This window comes from Pavona decussata, unplaced genomic scaffold (genome assembly GCF_977016875.1).
Source record: "Pavona decussata unplaced genomic scaffold, jaPavDecu1.1 SCAFFOLD_25, whole genome shotgun sequence".
Lineage (NCBI taxonomy): Eukaryota > Metazoa > Cnidaria > Anthozoa > Scleractinia > Agariciidae > Pavona > Pavona decussata.
The window spans coordinates 1,749,946-1,760,000 of NW_028145448.1; positions in this window are offsets into that span (position 1 = coordinate 1,749,946).

Genomic DNA, 10,055 nt, shown 5'->3' on the forward strand with positions numbered 1-10,055 from the left:
GTTCCTTGGCTCCTGAGCTGTTCATGACTTGCTAAAACGAGATACATTTTCTCATTCAAGACCAATTTGCCAAATATGCCCACAACTATAACCCCCATCCCCTTCCAATCGAATTTTTACTCAATTTTTTGCCCTAAATTCTCCAATAACAAAAAAACAAACAAAAGCCAATAAAATAACAAATCAAACCCGACAATTTTCGACAAACAACTGCAAAAAAAACAGTGCTCCACCATACCCTAGCCAACCCCGCCTCGCCCCACCCCCCCTCCCACACCACCACCACTTTACTTTACTTAATTAAAGGGAAAAAAAGAGAACAAAAGATCAAAATGAAAGATAAAATAACAGATACGTGGAATTTTAACTCAAAAAATGATTTTTCCGTTAGGGTTTAGTTCACTGGGTGGAAGGAAAGTTAGCTCAGTTTTGTTGTATTCCCCCGCGCTACCGGAAGTGATCTTTGTTTCACGCTAATCACAAACGGCATCAGATGAAAACGACCGTGCCATGTGCTGATTTAACCTGCAGATAAGCATAACTCACGGATTTTAAGCAGTGTTGAATGGGGTGCAAGAGTCATAAAATCGACCAAAGGAAACGAATGCGTTCCTGTTTAGTGGTGAGACAATCAGTCAGAGTATTCCTGTTCTATAATTAGTTCCTTCAGGATTCGATTATGAATAGTATATATTCTTTAGTACAAATGCAAATAATCTTGTCGCTTTATAATATAACTTTACAGTCAAACAGTAAGTGAGGTAAGCCCTCTGTCATTGAGTAGATAAAACAAATACTAATTACAGCACGTAGAGTACAAAGCTCTTTCTGTATTTTCGGACAAACTTAATTAACCTGTGATTGCCTGTGCGTTATGTGAATACGTTGTTGTTGTGTTTTAACTCTATAAATCGACACAGGAAGCTAGTAGATGTCTTGAAGATGAGCCATTTATCTTTTGAAATATTTTACTGATGTAGATAGCAAGAGTATAATAGCTAATTTGGTGAGATTTGACAGGAAGTTTGTATAGTGCGATATCAACGTTTGTGACGGGCGCTTAAAATATGTCGGCAAAATTTATCATGTAGATCGAGTCCCACGGTGGATCGGTTTCTAATATTTATTACTTTCAAAATTTGAAATAATGACGTGGTATTGTAAAGGAACTGAAATATTAAATACCTGCTTTCGAGATTTGTAGTTGAGAGCAAACAAACGTTTACTTTAGATGAGTGGATTGTTTTAGTTATGTGATTTGCGTGACGGTAATAGTGACAGCGAGCCATCGAACTAGTCAAAATACCCTGCACACTTTTTCTTCTGGATGCTTTGCATTTAGCGGGCCAAAAAAGGCACTTCGTGAGCGTGAAAAGGAAGGATTAAGGTTAGACTTCACCTATAGTTTTGCTCCAGAAAACATATGCCGGTACAGATATAGGCCTCTGAAATCGGCCCTAATTTCAATTCGAAATCTAACCCTCGAAGGTCGCTGTCTTCAACTAGTGAATTAGCACATTAAAAATATGACTTGCGACTTCATTTTTACACTAAACGAGAGATAATAGAAAGATTTACTTGCAGCCGAGATAGAAAAACGGGAATAGTTATCGTTGCTGTGTGCGAGGCTGCTAAAGATGCACGATTTTCGCGTTTTTCTGGGGGGCTGAATCGGGCGTGAATCCGTAAATTCAACTTTTCTAATTTTTAGAAAAAGGAAAGAGCGGTGGAACTTTTGATTGTAATTTTTGAAAATAGTTCACCAAAGGGAACATTTAGGTGAAATAAAATGAAATCTGAAATTTCCTCTTTGTCGTGGGATTTTTGATATTTACGGTCAGTAGCTCTTAAAACACGTACTTCAGGCAAGTCCAAGTGTACGAGGTAAAACCTCACTGAGACAAGCATTCAGTGCAAATTTTTAAACTTCAAGCTTATTTGAGAAGCGTAAGAGCTGTGCACATTAGTGCAAATGTTTTGCTGAGTGGTGCCGAGCGACGGAAACGAACATTATGGCCGCCGGTCGTACGGATTTCATAGATGAACCATCTGAAGTCCTCGTAAATTCGTAAAAACATTAAGACAGACATGAAGCTCTTCCTGAGAAATTTCTTCGATTGGCTTTAACCTCTTACCGCCAGGATTTGCAAGCCATCCTGAAATTTCTGAAGGAAACCCGTTGTTATCGTTGTTGCTATGTGATCTAAAAAATCGTAAAATCTTGCAATTTTGAAGATTTTAAAGGAAACTTCAGAGATACGTACCATTAAATAGTGAACTTTGTGGCTTTTATTGTTGTTATATTGAGATGGCATTGTTTGGTATTTCTTTCTTTTCCTTTTTTATTTTTTACATTTTTCCGAAGAAACTTTTGCTTCCCGCCAAAAAAAAATTTAGCTTAGCGACACCTGGGGCTTTCGTTTTCCATATAAGGTCAAACTACGGTATATGAGCTGATAACCGAGATTTAGCGAACCAATCAGAACGCTAGAAATGCAATATCCGAGGCTGGAAATTTAATAAAGAGCGTTAACGAATCTTGGCCGACGTCACTTTTTGTAGTTGTTGCTTGTGCTCCGAATCGTCGTCTTATTATTTCTGTGTCTGTCAACTTTTAAAGTCGCCCAATATCCTTGCAGATCACGAATAGTGAACAGAATGGTACAAGGAACACAATCTTGACGCGTCGTCCGTGAAATATCAGCCAGTTGGGTGCAGGAATACCCTCAGGACGAGCAATATTGGTATATATTGTAAGATGCCAACGTTTACGAAGTTCACCAGGACTGACAAAGCATTCCTGTAGCGCTATACGCGACCTTTGAGATTCGCCGGAGGAAGACGAAATATCAGATAACACATGAAGCCCGCACGTCTGTTCAAACGAAAACCTCTGGCTTTATTTTAAGAACGACAGCAGCAAACATAGGACGTAAAACAAAACATAAAAACTTTATTTTTTATAATTTTCGGCATTCGCGATTAAAAACCACTGGTTAATCTGCCGTTATTTTTACGGCTCACGCGAAAACATATCACTTAATTCAAAACAATTTAATAACATGGACAAATTAAAATGCGCAAAATTGCTAAAATTGTCAAATTTTGTCAAAATTTTCCGTATGTTTTACCTAAAATTCGAAGATTTTGGCAAAGCCCATATAGACTAAGAAAGAAAATATAAGAAGTAAGAGGAACAAAGCGAAGTAATCCCAACGGCGCGCTATTGTAATCCCCTGATTGTTTCCTTTGAACAAAGACTGTATGCATAATTAATGTATGGGGCTGTGTGGAAATCTTGCCAATATTTCTCCTACAGAAATATTAATAATTCTAGTCTCTTAGTAAACGTTAACAATTATAACATAGCGCGCGTGCATCCTAATCTAATTCCTATTGGCGTCATCATGGTACATTTCTCAACATACGCACGGCCGTGCGTCCATCCGATGACGTGTGCAAGTCAGACGGGGGAAGCATGCGCGCGCTGTGTTGTTAAAAAAACTTTTACAGAGAGACAACACTATAAAAAAATGTATATTTATAAGAGCTTGAAGCTTAATGAAACTTTAAGATTAAACCGATATGAGAAACCATTTTCGTCTTTTTTTTACAGAGAATTTTGTAATTGCATGTAATCTAGAACAAAACCTGTTTTTCAGGAATCATTTACTTTATTTTCACTATGTTATAAAAGAATTGGTTCATGCTTGTAGCTGTGCGTATATCAAGTTATGGATGCACTTGGGAAGTTTGGAGAGCACCCAAGAAGCTTCTCTCGTGCTCTCCAAACTTCCGGTGTGCATCCATAACTCGATATACGCACGCTAAGCATGAACCAATTCTTAATTATAACATGGCGCGCGTGCATCCTAATCTAATTCCTATTAGCGTCATCATGGTACATTTCTCAACATAGGCACGGCCGTGCGTCCATCTGATGACGACCACGTGCAAGTCAGATGGGAAGCATGCGCGCGCTGTGTTATTAAGAAACTTTTACAAAGAGACAACACCATAAAAAATGTACTTAGGTATTGTTATCAATAATCGTTTAACTTGGCAAGAACATGTTGACCAAATGTTTACTAAGATAAATAAGAAGCTGGGTCTACTTAAACGTATTCGTTATTGCCTACCTTTAGATGCTAGATTGCTGTTTTTCAACAGCTATGTTCTGCCTTTGTTTGACTATGCTGATATCGTATGGGGGGATAGGGGTAATTCCACTCTAATGTTGCAACTTCAATCTTTACACAATAAAGCTGCAAAAATAATTTTAGATTTGCCCATTGGATCATCTGCTAGTGAGGCCTTGAATAAACTGAAATGGAAAAGTCTCGCAAGACGTAGGGCCGAGCATAGGGCAACTTTTATTTATAAATGTTTGAATAACTTATTTTCTCATCGTTTTAATATTGAATTCAATAAGGATAAACACGATTATAATACTAGATGTAAAAATAATATCCGTAAGAGTGCATCTAGTAGGAACTGGGGGCATTGGACATCGACAAATTTTGCCTCAAACGATTGGAATAAATTAGACCTTTCAATCAGACAAAGCCCATCATTAGCTAGTTTTAAAAGAGTGGTAAGAAATGTAAATAGTCTTTAGTCTAATTTTTATATATTCATATATTAGTCTTTATTTTTCTTTATTATTATCATTATTATCATTTTTTTTTTATTCTTTTTAATTTTAGAGGACTCTTTTGTAAATCACTTATTAGTGACATTGATTTCCTCAATAAAGATTATTATTATTATTATATTCATAACAGCTTGGAGCTTAATAAAAAGTTAAGATTGAACCGATGTGAGGAACCATTTTAGCCTTTTTTTTTTTTTGTACAGAAAAATTTGTAATGAATCGGGAACAAAACTTGTTTTCCAGGAAATCAATCATTTACTTTATTTTCACTATGTTATAAAAGAATTGATTCATGCTTTTAGCCGTGCGTATATCGAGTTATGGATGCACTTGGGAAGTTTGGAGAGCACGACTTCCCGCGTGCATCCATAACTCGATATACACACGCTAAGCATGAACCAATTCTTAAATGTGCGCTGCGAATGAATTACACAATTAAGTCCAACACAAAATGTTTAAAAAATTCATAACTTTGAATAGCTCTGTGAATGTTCAAAAATGTATTTTCCACTGGTATTTCGAGCTCTTGTTCACACCCTGATTCTATCCCTTGATTAGTTATTGTTTGCATCGCTCCTTGTTGGCTGATCGAGACTTTTTAGGCTCTCGCTTCGTTATTCTCGTTAGACTGCAAGCAGTCCCTTTCTGGATAGTCGAGAGGTCGCGCGAAATATAGCCGAGGGCGAAAAAAAAAACTGGAGGGAACTAGTGGAGGGGAGCTTGGGGAGAGGCAGGAAAAAGGGGAAAGTAAAAGAAAGGGACTGCGCTCTTAGCTGCAACAGATGCGCTCAGGGTAACTCCGCCTACAATTTGTTAAACCCATTAAAAATCCAATTAAAATGACAGCTTATAGATAACAACTCCGCATTGTTATTCAATGACCTGACCAGAACAGAAAGAATTGCCGAGCTTTATCCGAGCTTCTTTGAAAAGCCAAAATCTCTAGAGGTTGTGGTGCATTTCAATTTTTCTTCGGGGCCCAGAGTAAAAGAAATCGACAACACAAATTTAAACGCCCGAAGTGTAATTAAGAACGTGGTGTAAAACAACTGGAAAGCTGTGGTTAATATCATATTTAAGCATCTTGCGGTGAATTCTGCCGACAAAGCTTGTTCCGCGGATGAGAAAATTACATTGTACTTCGCACCAATGTCTTTTAACAATTTTGGGATCTTCTCGAAGGTAACTGCTTTTAAACCAAAGTCATTTGACCGCAACTGGTCTTCGATAATACTGGGAAGTGGAACAACAACCACGATGAAAGCCATGTTGGCAAAGTTTTTCACTATTACGAAGCTTTGATATATAATGGATTTCCCGAAACCAGTGGAAAGAACGGCCATTACATCTTTTCCCGGCAAGAGCGCTTCTACAGCTGCTAGTTTCTGTTCCTCTTTGAGAACTAAGCCGCTGAGTTGACCGCTTTAATTTACGAAGACATCGCGGCTACTCTCTTTCACGACTGAAGCCATTTTCCTAGTGATCTGAAATGTTGACATCCAAACGTGTGGAGAAGTTAATTACACATTACGCTTGTCTGACAGCAGCTATTGTTTATGGACCAATCAGAATTTTCCGTTGCTGGTGCGACGGGAAATTCGAACGCGTTGGTTACAGTTAAAAGCGCAGTCCCTTTTCTTCCAGCCTCTCCCCCAGTCTCTTCTCATTTATTTCTTCTCGCTCCTGTCTCGCTGCACTGTGCGTGACTGACCAGAAACGGACTGCTTGGAGTCTATATTCTCGTCCTCTCACGCTCGTGGCCCCAACATCTCTAGCTACGTATTGCCTTTTTACTGTGTCGCAGCCCGCCCACCCTCCCAAGCTCAGGTTTTCTATGGATTATTTACACATTCTTGTTTTTGGGTTTATACTGTTGATGCCTTTTTGTTTTGTTTCAGGCTAACATCGACCGAATCAGGTGTTTCAAATGCAACAGAATTGGGCACTGGGCCAGAGATTACAGATTTGGTTGGTCGTCTGCAAGAAGCAATTAACAGAGCAACCTCTATGCCCCTGGTTACTTGTACAGGTCCGCCCAAGGACCCCAGCCCACACCCAGCACAAAAAAGTGAAGTTTTTGAAAATGATATCGCTGAAATGCAGGATATCGCTAAGGTACGATACCTCAAAGGGTTGTTGGAATTTGAATCAGGGAGCCGGAAAGGTATATAATGTGAAAGGGAATCTGAAGAGAAACGTGCGCTTTTTAGAGAGCATAGGTGCACCTGACTTTATTCTGAATGTCATTAAGCGAGGTTATATGCTTCCACTGGAGAGTTTACCCATGCCAGTTTATTTAAAAAATAGCAAATCTGCTGTGTCCACGCTCAGTTTGTTGAGGAGGCAATCAACGAGTTGCTAGATTCGGGTCGCGTTATTGAAACATCTACACCTCCACTGGTTATCAACCCTTTGTGGTAAAAAACGTCTTATTTTGGGTTTGAGACAAATGAACAAGTATCTTACTCCATGCGGACTAGGTTTTATATGCACTGTTTTGCCTTTCGGGCTCTCTACTGCGCCCCACATTTTTACTAAGACACTAAAGCCGTTAGAAAAACATTGGAGGCATCAGAGAATATTTCTTGATGACGGCTGGGGTGTTGAAAATGATCAACAAGTGTGTTATGCCGTAGCTAACGCTGTTAAGACTGAGCTTAAAAGGGCGGGATTCATCACGAACGATGAAAAATCAGTTTGGGAGCCTTGTAAGAAGCTAGACTGGCTTGGTATCATGTGGGATAGCGCGTTACGGAAGTATCCAAACTATCAAGAGGAGGCTTAGCAAGTTATCGGATACGATTGACAGCATTGTTGAATCGGATTTCGTGGTTTCTGCTAAAAAAATTAGCTTCTTTTACTGGTCAAGTAATTTCCACTAGTCCTGTAGTAGGAAATATTTCTAGGATCATGACGAGGCACTGTATTATGTTTACGTTATGTGCCCAGCACTGGGATGCGGAGGTAGTATTGGATCGATATTGTATTGAAGAGCTGCCGTTTTGGAGGTTGAATCTAGCATCTCTTAAAGCCTGCGATTGTTTCATTCAGACAAGAAGCCCAGTTGTTTTGCCTCTGCTGATGCCAGTGACACTGGGTGTGGTTCGGTTATCACATTTAATTACGAGTACGTATGCCACAAACTGTGGGATCCGTTTGAATGCTCAAAGAGTTCCACGTGGAGAGAATTAGCCGCTATAGATTTTCCCATTGAATTGTTTGGCCCAAATTGTGGAAGGATCGGTCGTGAAATGGCTCACCGATAATCAATCCGCAGCCAGAATAGAACAGGTTGGAAGCATGAAAGTTGATCTCCACAGATTAGCTCTCTAGATTTTCCAGTTCTGTGCAAGTCATCGAATTTAGCTCGATATTCAGTGGGTGCCCCGCACAGACAACGAGACAGCAGATTATATTAGCCGCCTTATTGACACTGATGATTGGTCATTGACTCCACAGTTCTTTCAATTCCTCAACGTCTCTGAGGACCGCACACAATTGATTGTATTGCCTATAACTACTTCTACAATGCTAAACTGCCCAGGTTCTTTTCGCGTTACTGGAACCCAGGTGCCTTAGGTATCGATTTTTTCGTGCAAAATCTCCTATCGGAAAATTGTTTAATTGTTCTTCCTGTGGGCCTCATTGCATGAGCCCTGCACTATTTGGGTGTTCAAGGGTCTTTTGCTACTGTGGTGGCTGGGGTTCTGGCCTTCTGCTAGTTTTTGGGCGCTTGTAACCCATAGATACAGGCAGTTAATCAAGGAATTCATACAACAAGATGAAGCTGAAAGCTTAATGCTTGGAAGACTTTTAAACTCCCTTTTGGGTTCTGAGCGTTTTAAAGGCAGTGTTGCCGGCATAAGGTTCGAGTTTGTTTAACTTTGTGCCTGCTGTGTTTGATCTCCCACTGGATTGTACGTTCACAAGATACCCGCTGGGTTTTAAATCCACAAGGATGAGACTGTATGATAAATGAGGATTTGGCGCTGGCCAAGAGTTCAAGTAAGGCAGCTGCGCCCGAAATGATGCAGTGTATTTAGCGCTCCTTGAACTGTTCTGACTTATGACGTGTAGGATGGTGGTGTTCACCAACTTTAACTTTTCTTGAGGCAGGGGGTGAACGATGCAACATTTAAGGGCGTCTTTTAGTTTGATTGAACGTTTAATTAGTTCTAGTTCCTCGGTATCCTAGGACCCAGGTCTTTCATAATTTGACTTTGATATTTTCTTTTGCAGGTTATGGTTGCCAGCGTATCGTGGAATTTACTTCCGTTTACACCAAGGCCTGATTTTAATCAGCTTTTTGCCAGTTTGCTTAGATCTAGGGCAGATTCTACAGCTAAAGGATTATATGTTAGTGAGATCAAAAAAAAATTTGGCGTGGTGTATGATAAAACAAATTGCACTAAAGTTGTCGTTCACAGCCCTTCTTGTACGACATTTTGACACCGTTATCTGCTGGGAGAGTCAAAATCTTATCCGCCTGATCGAGTTGACAGTCGGTGAAGATATCACCTATTACGGGTGCGGGAACTCTAGCCTGCGAGCAAGCTCTCTTGGGGGTAGGGGGCGGCAGGGGGAAAGAGAAGAGAGCTTGCAACGATGTCTCAGGAATTTGCAAAATGCTGATTGGTAGTTATTGAATTTGGTGCTTACGTCATTGCTCTTCGCGTGCGTCGTGTCGACAACGCAAAAATGGTGGCGGAGTTTGAATTTCTCAAAGTCAAGCTGGCAATACTTTACTTCAAAAAAGCGATGTTCTTGCAGTTTTACCTACCAGATTTGGGACAAGTTTGATATAATAATAGTAATAATAATAATAATAATAATAATAATAATAATAATAATAATAATAATAATAATAATAATAATAATAATAATAATAATAATGAACTGTGTCTTGTATGTGGTTGTGGCAGCGTTTTTGATAGTGAAAGGATGGACGAGAAAGAACACTTCTCAGACAGGAAAAGGCAAAGCGGAGGATAAGCAGAGAGAGATTTATGAGAGGCAGGCTGGAGAGATTCGAAATAATATTTCTATTGCAAAAACCGAGATAGAAAGAATAAAGTCCAATCGGAAGATCACAAGAAAAGGGAAGCGAAATCAAGCAAAACTGTTGAAATCGTGCAAAGTTATTTCGGTGGCGGCGTTAGTGAGTTACATGGAAAGAGAAAAATCCAAGTTGTGAAAGCTTAAGAGAAGTTTTGTGCGGAGGAAAAAACTATTTGAGGCCAGACAGGTGAATCGGAAGTTCCAACCGGATCCCGGAAGCGTATACTCTGGTTTTGGAAAAATGCTTGAAAACAACAAGAAAACAAGAAACCAAGATATGATCGAACACTGTTACAAGGGCAACAGGACGAAAGGAGGAAGTTTGAAGATATTGAGGAAGCGA